A 14,587-nucleotide genomic window follows, 5' to 3' on the forward strand; every position below is an offset into this window, starting at 1 on the left:
TGATCATGAACTTTTAGTGATCTATGTAAGCAAATTGTAGCAAAAGTCAACAGGGTATTGGGTTCTATTAATAGAACCACACAGCATAAATCAGAAGGCACTATTTTGTCACTGTACACGTCACTGGTCAGACTGTATCTGGAGTACTGTGCCCAGTTTTGGTCCCCTCCCACATGGTGGGTGATGCCCTAGCCTGCTGGAAAAGGTCCAGGAGAGCATTACAAAAAGGATTGCTAGCTTACAAACATTAACTACACAGATAAGCTGGAGGACCTTGGTCCATTTACTTTGGAGTATCATTGAATTATTTTATGGACCTCTAGGTCACCACTAAGTCTAAGCTAGATGGAAATAGGGAGGCAGCCGTTCAGCCCTTGAACCCATTTCACCATTCAATTAGATTATGACTGAACTGTATCTTAACTCCATTTGCCCACCTTGGTTCTATACTTTCAGTACCCTTACTAAACACCAATCTATCAATTCCAGTTTTGAAGTTTTCCATTGACCTAGCCTCAACAGCTCTTTGGGGGAGGGGGTGAGGGTGGAGAAAAAAGTGTGTTCTGGATTTCCGCTACCTTAAAGGGTAAAGAAGTGCCTCCTTACATCATCTCTCAACAGCCTAGCTCTAATCTCAAGGTTCTTCTTCCTTGGTCTGGGCTCTCCAAATAAAGGAAATTTGATTCTCTCTATCAACCCATTTAATCGTAAAATCTCAATTAAATCCCACCTCAATATTCTATACTCAAGAGAATACAAGACTTACCAATACAACCTGTGTTCATAATTTAACCCTTTAAGCTTTGATACCATTCTGGGGGAATCTGCGCTGCATTCTCTCCGAAAGTAATACATCCTTCCATGTGCGGTGCGTAGAGGGAGCCGGAACAACTCCTGACTGGGGTTGAGATCATATCATATATAAAAGGAAAATGTGTTTATGGCTAACACTTGGTCAATGTGATCTCCTGGAGTCCTTTTGATCACCGAAGGGTGTGAGGTGGTATTTTTCCCTTTAGGGTCTTTTTTTGGCAGCCATAGGTTGGCGTTACAGGACAGTTCTGATTACATATTGACAGAGATTTGAGAAGGATAATTGAAGTAGCAATATAAAGGTCAAACACAAAATGACCATGAGGCAGCCTCTTGCTATAAGAAGTTAAAATTCTATGACAATGGAACAAAACTGTTTGCTGAAGCATCAACATTCTCTCATTGGATTTCTAAATGGCTGATTATCATGTATGGTGCATACAATCTTTTGGTCTCATTACATGACCTCTCAATGAAAAAACCTCAAAGCCCAGGTGTTCAATGACATTTAATCTCCCTCTAATCACTGAAATATCTGCACAATTTCAGGAAAAACACAAACAATGAATATTGCAGAAATTTTAGATTTAAATATTAGTACTGATACAGTCCTGTGCCACTCCTACCATAGTGATTAATAGTTGTGTAGACACTGATGTAAACACCTATTACAACAAAATTATCCAATTTTACCAAGTGTCATTGTATAAACCATTATTATCAGTATTTAATATATATCAAGCTAGAAGTTACTGTGGAATTGATTTACATGCTTTCAGTCATATGCCATACCGTAACTCAATGTATCCAATGGCATTTGTTAAGATATGAAACTCCTGCAATAGTGCCCTTAATCAAAAGCTGGCACTCATGTAACTGCAGACTCCATTTAGCTTCTCTCTCATTCTCTTCCTCCAACATATTAACAGGTGTCATTTCCACAACAGCTCCACAGGGTCAAGTTACACAGATATACCCAATATAGTATGTTATTTAAAAAGTGCATTCTTGGGATGTGGGTGTCACTGGCAAGGCCAACATTTATTGTCTATCCCTAGCTGCCCTAAGAAGGCTGTAGTGGGCCTTATTCTGTAATGGTTTAAATCAACAAAGAGGCTTGCTACATCATTTCAGAGGGCAAGTAGGAGTCAAGCACATAGTTGCGGGGCTAGAGTCACATTTAGGCCAAACTGCTTAAGGGCAGCAACTTTCTTGGAGGACATTCATGAATCAGTTGGGTTACCATGACAATTCAATGTCGTCAGAACACTTACAGATACCAGCTTTTTTATTTCCAGATTTTTAAAATTGAATTCAAATTCTCAAATACAATGATGGAATTTTCAGTTCTCTGGATTAATACTAATCAAGTAACCGAACCACTAAACTGTTCAAACGTTTTCTCACCACATTAGTCTTGTGCTCATGACCAAAAGATGATTTCCACAAACAGACCATGTTGCCAGGGAACCAAAAAACATGCTCCTTTCAATGCCTTGGGAGAGATTGCATGTCCAGGTTTAACAATTAATTTTATAAACCACTGGAGATCATGTGGCATACCTGTAATTCTTCTATTTCTTTGACATTATTGTATGGTTATATTCTAGTTTATAACGTGCATTGGTAAAAACATGTTTAAAGCTCCAGTAAAATGTGGAAGCAAAGAGGTGCAGAAAGATACCAAGAATAAAATATTTAAGTGAAAATAGAATCAGCGCCCAAAAGGCTAAAATATATTTAAGAATATAGTTTAATTAGCTAAAACAGCAAGACTTCAGAATGAAAAGAATCTCTTTCAACTTTTCACAATGCAATGTTAATTTCCTGTATGCTCAAGTGTTTGGATAGCGAACAAATGAGCAACATTCATTGTGATTTATGCTATGGGAATTCTTTCATTTTGGAACCAAATTGGAAGTACAGTACTTTAAGAGGTGGGTTAACACGTACAGATTATCATACACACATTTCTCTTCATGATTCACTGGTCAGAAAAATTATATTTGTCTGCCAGTTTGTCAATCTGCACAAATTAACATTAATAATCTTTGATATCTGGCATTAATTATCACCACAGTCCCATTTGAGTGGTTGGAATATAGACAGGTTAATTAATCACTCTTAGCTTTTCAAAGAACTTACAATTTAATTAACCTGGAAACAAAGTATTTTTTTTACAAAGGTTATTTGTTACATTACAAAGGTTTTAGCCCAGTCTATTGTTGGCAGTTACTAATACAGCTCCCAAAGAAACATTTTTCCCATGACCCAATGCAGCACACTGTTGGCCCTTTAGCTCACTCAGAAGCAAATGTTTGCCACTTGTAGATAGATTTGGCACCTACATCTATCTTAGACAATGCTACCCATGTAAAAGTACATGGCCCTCTCAGATGAGTGTCAAGTATTATTTCGAAGAGTAGCAGAGTTCTGCCCTGTGTCCTGGCCAAAATTTCTCTCTCAACCAGCACCACCAAATCAAATTAACTGGTTATCATATTGTTGTTTGTGCGATCTTGTGTACAGACTAGCTGCTGCATTTCCTACATTATAACAGGGATTACAACAATTCAAAAGTACTTCATTGGCTGTAAAGCACTTTGGGATCTCCTGAAATCATGAAAGGTACCATATAAATGCAAGCTCTTCTGTCAGTAAATGGTACCCAAGTTTACAGATTGTCATTTCTACTCCACATGTCTTAATTATTTATAATTTTTTTTCCTTCATTAAAACAAAGATCTAACTGTTCACAGCTATTTACTACTAATGACTTCATCTGAAAAAGTCAAACATTTGAATTGCATAGAAAAATATGAACAAGATTTATGAACTGTGATGCCAGGACCACAGGCTTCAATGAAAATATGAGCATGATTGGTTGATCAGGCCCCTTATGTGTTTATCATTGAGAAACAGACTACCTAGTACTCAAGCAGCCTAATTCTTCCATCCAATTCTGAAGTCCCTAATCTTTATCTTTAGAAACATTCCTAGCATATTATTTTGAACATTGATCAATCAACAAAACATTTTTCTACTTCAATTTTGTTTTCCATAGTTTGAATTTAGTTTTTCTAGTCCTGCTGCTGTAGAAGTCTTGTGGAGCAGTGGGTAGTGTTCCTGCTTCTGAGCCAGAAGCTCTGGGTTCGAGCCCCAGTCCAGGGATTGATGGCCACGGAAAGTGCATTCATAACATGGCCAAATTGATTGATTGTCAGCCTGTAAATCCTGATGATACACCTGATGGCAGGTAGTAAGAACTGGAGAGTCTCCTGGTCAGCCAGAACCTGCAGAAGACAACGGCAAACCACTGCAGTACCTTGCCAAGCATAAGTATGGACCAACATGAATCAAATAGAAGCCCATGGTCACCAACACACTCTTGGATCATGGGAGAGAGAGTCGTACTGCCCCAACTTACTTGTAAGTAATATTCTGGACTCACCTTTTCAATACCATGAAACATCCTATATGCTTCAGGTGGTCCTTCTTAACCTTTTTAAACTGTGGAGCATGAATACCTAATCTTTCCTCATTGCACTTTGCACTTGGGATCACTCTTGATACTCTATTCTGCACTTTTGTATACTTGCACATCTTTTTTGCTTCAAATTGACCAGAGTTATGTATCAAGCGTGTCTAGCAAAAGATTGTTAACTCTTAGCAAAACCCCAAGACTTGCATTCTCCTGCTTTGGCTATACATCCCAATGTATTATTTTAAGTTGGTTCACTATCTAGGTATTGAAAGTGGCAGGTCTATTACTTCTCGATGTCAGTCTAATTCTCCATATGTATCCAATTCATGTCATATTTATCTGCAACATCTCACCCGAGACACAATACTTTATATGTATCAGTATTAAAGTGAATTTGTTCAAAGTTGATCTAAATGCAATTCTTTAACAGCAGCTATCTTTATCAATCTTCTTTAGCTTCTGTCTCTGCTGCTTATATTTCAAACTTGTACGGAGCAGTTGACGATTATCTACAACAAAGTAAAATAATGCCACTTTCCAAAGCGAAAATATTTTTTGGCACATTGTGTGAAATATTATTTCACAACTCTTTGAAAGTTATATTTTTGAGACTGAAAGTAGGACACAACAAGATTACTAAAAGAAAACAAACTAGAAGAGGTAAATTAAATAGTAGTGATTAATTGTAAAGGCAGAGGTAGAGATTAAGTCTGGCAATTACCAAAGTCACTGCAATATCCACATGGAATTTAACATTAGAAGCAGCTGATGAGATCTATTTACTATAGTAAGTGTCTGGAAACCCAGACAATACTATAAAGTGTACTAAACCTTGAAATTTCCCATCTGCATGTGGCCTTGGTTATCACTATACATTTCAATTTTACTAAGGATTTGCAATATATCTTAATGTAAAACATGAGAATTTTTCTAAGGTAGAATAAAAACAGTAAATGCAATCATCATTTTATCAGTTAATTCATGCATAAATGAAGTTGTCCATCAGGTGTAGTCAGTCTCACTTGACAACTGGTCATTGCTGGCGAGGATGTGCCTTTTAAAAAAATAAAACTCTCAATGAATTACAAGCACAAAGATACAAAAATGGCAGTGTTTATTTGTGCTGCAACACTAGGGGGAGCACTTCCTACATATGCTCAGAGCAGTCTCAGTGTCAGAGTGTCAGCTGGCAGCATTAAAACAAACAAATTGGCTTGATACAGACCAACAATGAAGTTCAAGTTACCATTATTAGGTCTGAGCAGTCCTTAATTGCAAATTCTTGTTTTTAGTCCATCTATCACTGAGCAACTGTTCCCTCTGTAAAATATGCTTCTGGTGATTCAGTAAAAGATGATATATAAATCAGGATGTTTCAGTAATTGTAAGTTGAGAATCTCAATGTGTAGAATTGATTGTAATATTTAGTTTAAGGCCACTTTTTGATTTAAAACAATACAAAAACATGTTGACTAAAATATTTAAGAAATAACTAATTAACCAACAGGTGGGGCTTGAAATGATGATCTTGGGAATTCCATTACCTGCCAAATGAACTACCCAGCTGTGTAGAAAATTCCTGCACAAAGCCTTAACAATGGATCTAGCCTAGGGAGGCAGCAGTCACATAAAATCTCATTGAGATTGCGATCCCATCACAGATTGGAATCTGGGGTGACTTGTTACCAGCAAATTATGTTTTTTCTACGTGCTACACTGAAACACTACAGTGGAATTCCCATTATAATGCAATTTGTGGTATTACTAGCAACATACAGACATGCAAGTATAGGATTTTTTAACATTGTAATTCCCATGGGAAATGCTTGCACTGCAAGTTCCAATTCAATGTGAGACTACATAGCCTTTTATAGATCCAAACTCCTCCACTGAAGAGAGTCAGGAGCAGTTGCACATGCTCCAGTGGCCACAGTGTGAGCCAAGCGCGCAGGTGCAACTGTTTTTGATGCCCTTCCGATCAGTGGCAGGAGTTAGTGACAAAAATATGCCCTGTCCTAGTAGAATGTATATGCTTTGTGACTTGTGTGTTGGGTGGTACTGTGTGTAAAGCTTAATTGTGATGCCCCTGTGACAAAATAACCTATTGATGCTTACCATCAAGGCTCACATGAACAATGGCAAAGTTGGTTGAGATACCAGAGTTAGGACTGTATCCCATGTCAAGGCAAGAGAAAATTAGGAAGAAATGTTCCACTATATTTACTGATTAAAGGATTTTAAAAAATACGGATCAAATATAGCTCTTAAAAATCAACCCTCTAATTTTGGGAAAAATGAATTGATACTTGGGAAAATATGAATTAATAAATGAAAGGCAGCATGGATTTAACAGCAGAATTGTATTTATGTAATTGATTGAACTCTTTGATGAATTAACAGTGAGGGTTGAAGAAGGTAGTACAATTGAAAGTCTATATTCACATCAAAAGCCAAATATCACATAATAGTAAAGTTAGTAAATTGAAACCCCTGGGATTAAATGGGCAATGGCTGCACCGATGAGAAATTGGCTAAGGGACAGAAAGCAGAGAATTATACAGTGCTATTCACCATAGGTTGGTACTGGGACTTTTGTACTTGTTGGCTTCTATATTAATGATTGGGCTTGGTTATCCATGGCATAACTTCAAAGTTTGCAGGTGACAAAATCCAAAGGCTGTCCACCATCTATAAGGCACATGTCAGGAGTGTGATGGAATGCATTCCACTTGCCTGGATGACTGCAGCTCCAACAAGACAAGGCTTGACACCTACCAGGACAAAGCAGCCCACTTGACGGCAGCCCATCAACAATCATTCACTCCCTCCACCCTGAAATACAGTGGCAGCTGTGTGTACAAGGGGATTTGAGTACAGGAGTAAAGATGTCTTGCTGCAGTTGTATAGACCCCTGGTGAGACTGCAACTGGTGTAGTGTGTGCAGTTTGGGCCCCTTATCTAAGGAGGGGTGTATTTGCCATTGAGGGAGCGCGACAGAGCTTCACCAGACTAATCCCTGGGATGGCAGGATTGTCTTATGAGGAGAGATTGAGGAAACCTGTGTTCTCTAGAGTTTCACAGAATGAGAAATGATCTCATTGAAACTTACAAAATTCTTTCAGGTGTGACAGGGTAGATGTGGATAGGATGTTTCCCCTGGCTGGTGACTCTAGAACCACAGGACTGAGTCTCAGAATAACATTTAAGACTAAGGTGAGAAGGAATTTCTTCACTCAGAGGGTGGTGAATCTTTGGAATTCTGTACCCCAGAGGGCTGTGGAAGCTCAGTCATTGAACATGATCAAGACAGAAATTGATAGATTTCTGGACACTAATGACGTGAAGAGATATGGGGATGGTGGGAAAAATGGCATAAGAAGTAGGTGATCAGCCATGATCCGTTTGAATGACAGAGCAGGCCAAATGGACCGAATGGCCTATTCCTGCTCCTATTTTCCTATGTCCCTATGAACAAAGATCTGTGGTGTACATTTCAAAATTTGAAGATGCCAAAATTTAGGAGGCAGTTAAAAAAAAGACACATGGAATTTTTGGCTTTATAAATAGAAGGGAGTACAAAAGCAAGGAAATTACACTAAATCTTCCAGCTGCAGTAATTGTGCCCAAATCTGGGCACCATAATCTAGGACTGATGTCTAGGCCTTAGAAAGGGTGCAAATGAAATTGACTAGAATGGTACTGGGGAAACACTTCAGTTATGTGGAAAGACTGGAGAAACTGGGGTTGCTGTCCCTAGTGCAGATAACATTTAGGAGAGATTTGATAGAGCTATTCAAAATCATGAAGGGTTTTGGTACAAGTAGATGAGGAGAATGTTGCCACTGGCAGATGCATCGGTAACTAGATGACACACTATTAAATTAATTGGCAAAAGAACTAGAAGCGACAGGAGTAAAACTGGAGGTAAAACAGTGAAGCATGACCAGGAAAGCATGGCCTGAAAGGGTGATGGTAGCAGATTCAATAGAGAGGATTGGATAAATGAAGAAGAAAAATGTTCAAAGATTTGGGAAAATACAGAGAAGCAGAACAAATTGAAAAGGTCTTCCAAAGTGCCGGCACAGACACAGTGGTCCAAAGAGCTTCATTCACTGCTTCTACCAAGCTAGCTTTATGAGAATTGGGATGGATCAGAAGCGGCTCAGCTGTTACAGAATGCACCCAAAAGGCCAAACAGAGATTCTACTAATATGCATGGTCAAGCAACTTAGTATGGATTATTAGTGTTTTAAACAGGGCTGGCAAGTGACACAGTCAGGCCAACAATAATTACATTTCAGGCCTTCCTGTGCACTCAGTTTTTGAAACAATACATTTACAGCAGTAATTATAAATCTACTTTAATCACCCCATTGGGATTTAGAAAAAAAGAGGTAAGGAAGCACTGGACAAAATATCTAGTTGAGTCCCATTTCATCTTTCCAGAAGGCAATGGTTTTGTTAAATAAAAGCTTATTAGCATTTATCCATTCCAATATTCTCCCAGCTAATTTTGCCTCCTCGACCCTCTAAACTTCAGTTCATCAAAACTCTGCTCCCCATATCCTAACCTACACCAGGTCCTGCTCATTCCCATCCCTTATGAATTTAAACAAAGCAAAATATTGTGGATGCTAAAAGTAAAACCAGAAAATGCTGGAAATACTCAGCAGCTTACGGCAGCACCTGTGGAAAGAAACAGTTAACATGTCAGGTCAAGGACTGTTCTGAAGAAAGATCACAGACCAGAAATGTTAATTGTGTCTCTCTCCAGCATTTCCTGTTTTTACCTCAAATTGGCATCATTTTTAACTCCAAAGTTACTTCATCCCTGGTCCAGTCTTATAAGCCGCCAGCCAGAAATCTTTGTTCTCATTATGGCCTCATTCATTCCTTACTCCTCTTGTCCCACCATTGATAGATGTTCCTTCAGCTGCTTTTATTCCATGCCTACATAAACCCCTCTGCATCAACTCCTCTTTTAAGACCCTCTTTAAAACTCATCTCTCTGGATACATTTGAGACCTCCCCTTCTAATATCTCCTCCTTTAGATTGGGATCCACTTTCCACCACCCTCCACACTTAGTTCACTTCTATGAAGTACTTTGGATGCTTAGTTAAACAAACCATATAAAGTTACCAATTATTTTCACTGCTTTTGGTCAAAAATACTTTATTTGCATCAAGTATTATCTTCTTGATTTACTCAATCAAGCTACGGATTGTATTCCAAATTGTATTCAAGGAGCTCCTTAATGCAATAGTTAATGAAGTTTCCAACACAATTTATTAACTTATTGCATTACGTCTGTTGGTTTTAACACCCATAAGCAACACAAAGTGAAATCAAACAGTAATGTAATAAAACAACTTTTAAAAATTGTACTTTACTAGGCCATCTTTTAGCAGCTGTCAGAATGCATTTACAATAGTACGACCCAGAATTTGTGGCAGTAATTAAGGCAAGGCTATTCGCGCATCTGTACATGCAGAGTTAAATACAGAAACCCTGCTCCTCCACATGGTGTCATTGTGGTCTTCTCAGATGTAATCAACACAGACATCACCGGGCATGAACTTAAAGTAACTGCCCACTCATGTCTCAGTAAACGCCACCAAAAAAGTTGAAGCTTGTTTAACCAGGTGTTTTTAAGTCATAATTATTAAACAATCTCTCTGGACCTGAGAAAAAAAATATTTTTTTGCAGGTCTCATTTCCCCAGAAACACATTAAAAATATTTTTAAAGTTTTGTTTTGATATTTATGTTTCTCCCTTAATCCTATGTACATGTCTGAATTTTTATTTTGCTTTCTATATACGATTTGAACGCAATTTACATTCCCTGCTTTGCCATCTGAGAGAACTTAATATGATTGGCTGATCATCCTGCCTGCTCTGTTGCTGATAGCACAGATTCCTTGCAAAGGCATCAAGTTCAAACTGACATCAGAAAAAAAAGGAAGTTTGTTGTACAGCCTGCTAAAACTTTGTGGGCAGCTTTCTTCAAGGTGAACAGCAAGGCTGTACCTTCATCATTGACTGCAAAATCCAAATGGGAATGTCACAATTCAGTAGCTCTGGCTATTATTTAACTCTTACTGCAGAGCTTACTAACATGTATCATAAAAAAGACAGATACCAGAGTATTTCTTGCTTCCAATAATACTTTTCAAGACAATATCAAAATGAGTGGATAAACAATAGCATTTGACAATTGAGCAAATGCACTATAGCAGAAGAGACACACCTTGCCTGATCAAAATCAGACTAGAGTTATCATTTCAGCATTACTAAGATGATTAAAAAGGACCTGAACTAGAATCCAATTAAAAATTAACCATAAAAGTTACAATATCCATGCATAGAGTTGCAGTAATAGAGCACATTAAAAAAAACATTGCAAGAACATCCGAACACAGCTGGTTATGTTTAACTAAACACACAACTGAGTTCCAAACAATAACAATGTTAGATGTCAGGCACTGATTTTTTTTTGGTAATTTTCTTTACATGATGCCAGGAAAAACTGCTGTAAAACAATTCAACTCCCCACCCCTGCCAAAGAAATGGAAACAGCAGTATGCACAGAACGGTCAGCAAAAGAGGTCCAGAGCAAAATAAAACAAACATGAAGAAAAAGGAACTGTAGGGTACATTCAATATAAACTAAATGATACAATTTTAAATGGGATGCAGGAACAGAAAGACCTGGGGGTAACACGTAAACAAGTCTTTGAAGGTGCAGGGCAAGTTGTTAAAAAAAAAAGCATACAGGATCCTTAATTGTATAAATAAATAGAGGCAGAGTGTACAGACACAGAAGTTAATTCTAAACCATTATAAATTACTGGTTACATCTCATCGAGTGTATCCTGTCCAACTCTGAGCACCGCACTTTAGCAAGGATGTCAAGGCCTTGAAGAGGATACAGAAGACATTTACAAGAATGGCATCATGCATGAGGAACTTCAGTTTCGTGGAAAGACTAAGAAACTGAGATTGTTCTCCTTGCAGCAGAGGAGGTTAAAAGAAGATTTAATAGAGGTGTTCAAAATTATTAGGGAGAAACTATTTCCAATGGCAGAAGGGTCAGTAGCCAGGGGACACAATTGACAAAAGAACTAGAGGGAGTGGAGAATTATATTAGGAACTAGACTCATATTTGTAATTGGGGTGTTAGGAATGAGTTTTAGCTTTAATGTTTAAGTTTGATTTCTATTTCTATATGTATGTGTTAAGAAAGGGAAAAGTTGAGTTTTAGTTTCACTTTAAAAGATGCCTGCTTTTTAATGAGGTTTATGACTCTTGAAGGGGAGTTAAAACAAAAGGTAGAAAAAAATGTGTTGTTGCCTAGCAACAGGGGTCTACAGAGAGAGGCCCCACACAGACAAAGAAACCGAAAGCAGTTTGAGTTCAGTTGAAAGGAGTCTCCAACAGATGTAGCATAGGAGAGAGACAAAGAGCAAGTCCCAAACTAAAGTTGGAAGCAGCTGCCAGGAGAAGATAGATACAGGAGAGGGAAGCAGATTCCAAAAAAAACTAAAGAAGAAAGTCCTCAAAACCAGGGAATGGAACAGGAAAGGTCCCAAGACAACAGCTAAGTCAAAAGACAAGGACAGGAATCTGGAAACGGTCCTGTTAAGTGAAGTTAAGAGTGAGGAACAGAGAAAGGCTGCAGAATACAGGCTTAAAGTAAAATAGGCTTGCGAGAAGCCAGAAGATTGAAGGACACTGGTCTGTAACTCTTTATTATAGGCTTGTGATGCAGTGGTGTTCTGTTGGCATGGTTGAATCAGAGAGAGAGAGTGTGAGTGAGTGTGTGGAAGGCAAAGTTTGAATGCACATGCAATCGGAAGGAGAGTTCGAAACCTTGGAGGTGTTCCCATGTGGAAGGCATCTGAGAGAAAGTGTGGTTTGGGAGAAGATTCCAAAGCGAGTTTTTGACTGGAAATTGGAAACCCTCATGTGAAAGACAGAGCTCAATGAGACCGGCTGGCTCATGGTGTGACAAGGGTCTGGGGTGGGGGGGGGGGGGAGGTTTGTGGGGGGCAGGTGGTGAAGTTGATGAGAGATCCATAGCATCTGTTTGGGGTGGCATCTGTCACTTGGCTCCAGAGTGTGGTGCATGGACTGTGAACATTAGAGTATAAAATAGCTTTTGTAACTTGTGGCATTCTTATGAATCTGTACATATCTGTAAAAGGTATAGTTGTGGGTGAAGGAGTATTATAATATAGTTCATCTTTTCTTGTTTGCTATATGTTTTATTCCTTTGTTAAAAGTTCATCAGCTGACTCCTGTGACTCTGTTCAGTAACTGCCCTCCATGTCTCTAAACAAAAAATAAAATTTAGGATCTAGCTAGCTGGGCTCCACCCTGAGATCTGGCTTGACCATTAGTACCATCAGCTGGGATCATAACAATTAAAAAATTATGATCTCGAGTGCAGTATCAGAAAAAGATGGTGGAAGCAGACTCACCTAATTCAAGGACTGTATAGTCCAATTTTACATGGGAGATCAGGTCTTTCCCTGAACTACTTGTGGGGCTTGGATGTTCTCTTTGCACCTCAGTGGCTACGATTAACGCAGTATCAGATTGAAGGTGGTACCCAAAGTGAGGCTTAATGAGAGCATGACTGCCTCAGACCATACTCTACCAATTTGGCAAGGTTTATAATGCTGGGTGTTTTATTAATTGCTGCTCTGCAATGACTGGCCATACAAGTATTCAGTCAATGGTCATTTCTCACTGTCTGTCACTAATTAATTAATTATGCACCTCTCCTTTCTTTTCACTTCCAACGTGTAATGTCCAGCTGTTCTCTGTACTGAATTTCATCTGCAGTAGCTATGTTCATCAGGAAATGGTATTTAGTTCCTCGATTGCTTCATCACAATTGGCTGCTTTCACCATCACCCAAAGATTTGGATAGTAGGTTTGATATCTGGACATCTACCAAGCAGATACCATTAAAATGGATAGAATGATGTGAAGTAAGGCAGTGAGATGCTGTTTGTGCAAAGTTTATGGTGCAGCACCAGAACTCAAACAGCAACTTTTAGATAGTGACATTTAACTGCATATTTTCCTCTCACCTGAAGACCATTAGTCTCACTCTAATGTAACAGCAAAATTTGGGCTATTATTCCCATTACGAAAACACTTTAAAATTACAATAAAGTTGAATGAAAATAACATTAGTATACAAATTTTTTAAAAAAGTTTGCTAAACACTTTCACGAAACAACGCATATTCCCAGTGTAACCTGATATTGTGCATTCCTCCCCAACCATCCAATCTGCATTCCCACCTAAGTCTGCCTTGAACTACAAGTTCAGGGAATCCTTGCCTTTGCTTACTCTTCCAAAACCCAGCATGCCCCCAGCTATCAAAATTCATCAAAAATATCAAATCAAAAGACAACCGCTTTTAGAAACAGATAGCAAATTGGGCACAACACGCACTTGCAAATCACCTTCCCTGAGTTTAGGTGATTTAAAGTATTCTATTTTTACTTTTAAAAAGTAAATTTCCTCATCTGCATCAAAATGCAATACCCTGTGCGCTTTATATATATTCATTTGGATTTTTGCTCAAGGAATATTGTCAAAATACGACATTATGCAGCTTAAAATCAAGGCATTGATAGCTTGCTATATTGTAGCATAAGAAACGACCAACTCGCTCACCTGGGGCATGGGAGTTTAAGTGACAGACAATACTAGTAATTGAGCTTCTGGTCTTCTGGTCGGGATTGGCGCATCGATTACTTGAGTCCTTGGGCTGCACTGTGTAATGTCACTTTGGTATCGACTGTTAGACAAAGACAACATTTTCCACACAGCATTGGGAGGAAATGAAGGGGCAGAGAAAAGATTAAAAAACGAGTTAAAGTTATTATATTGGTAAATGCCACACAGCATTGGGAGGAAATGAAGGGGCAGAGAAAAGATTAAAAAATGAGTTAAAGTTATTATATTGGTAAATGCCACATGTAACCACTATAATATCTCCCATCATCTTCGATAGCACCTTCCAAACCCACAACTTCTACCACCTAAAAGGACAAGGGCAGCAGATACATGGGAACACCACCACCTGCAAGTGCCCTTCCAAGCCACACACCACCCTGCCTTGGAACTATATCGCCGTTCCTTCATTGTCACTGGGTCAAAATCCTGAAACTCCCTTCCTAACAGTACTGTGGGTGTTCCTATACTACATGGGCTGCTGCGGTTCAAGGAAGCAGTATGCCATCACCTTCTCAAGTGCAACTAGGGAAG

At 38.6% G+C, this 14,587-nt stretch overlaps 1 protein-coding gene across 8 annotated transcripts in view; it reads right to left on the minus strand.

Moving 5' to 3' along the window:
- The window catches only part of LOC144678904 (thyroid hormone receptor beta), a 252,321-nt gene that overhangs the window by 194,407 nt on the left and 43,327 nt on the right, over positions 1–14,587 (minus strand). The window contains exon 3 of one of the 8 annotated variants that reach the window (XM_078538985.1): positions 13,994–14,105. The exons of the other annotated variants lie outside the window; for them this stretch is intronic. The gene's annotated coding sequence lies outside the window, so the exon portion shown is untranslated. The remainder of the gene's footprint in view (positions 1–13,993; positions 14,106–14,587) is intronic. 8 annotated transcript variants of the gene reach the window in all.

The sequence above is a fragment of the Cetorhinus maximus genome, chromosome 3, assembly GCF_964194155.1.
Source record: "Cetorhinus maximus chromosome 3, sCetMax3.hap1.1, whole genome shotgun sequence".
Classification (NCBI taxonomy): domain Eukaryota; kingdom Metazoa; phylum Chordata; class Chondrichthyes; order Lamniformes; family Cetorhinidae; genus Cetorhinus; species Cetorhinus maximus.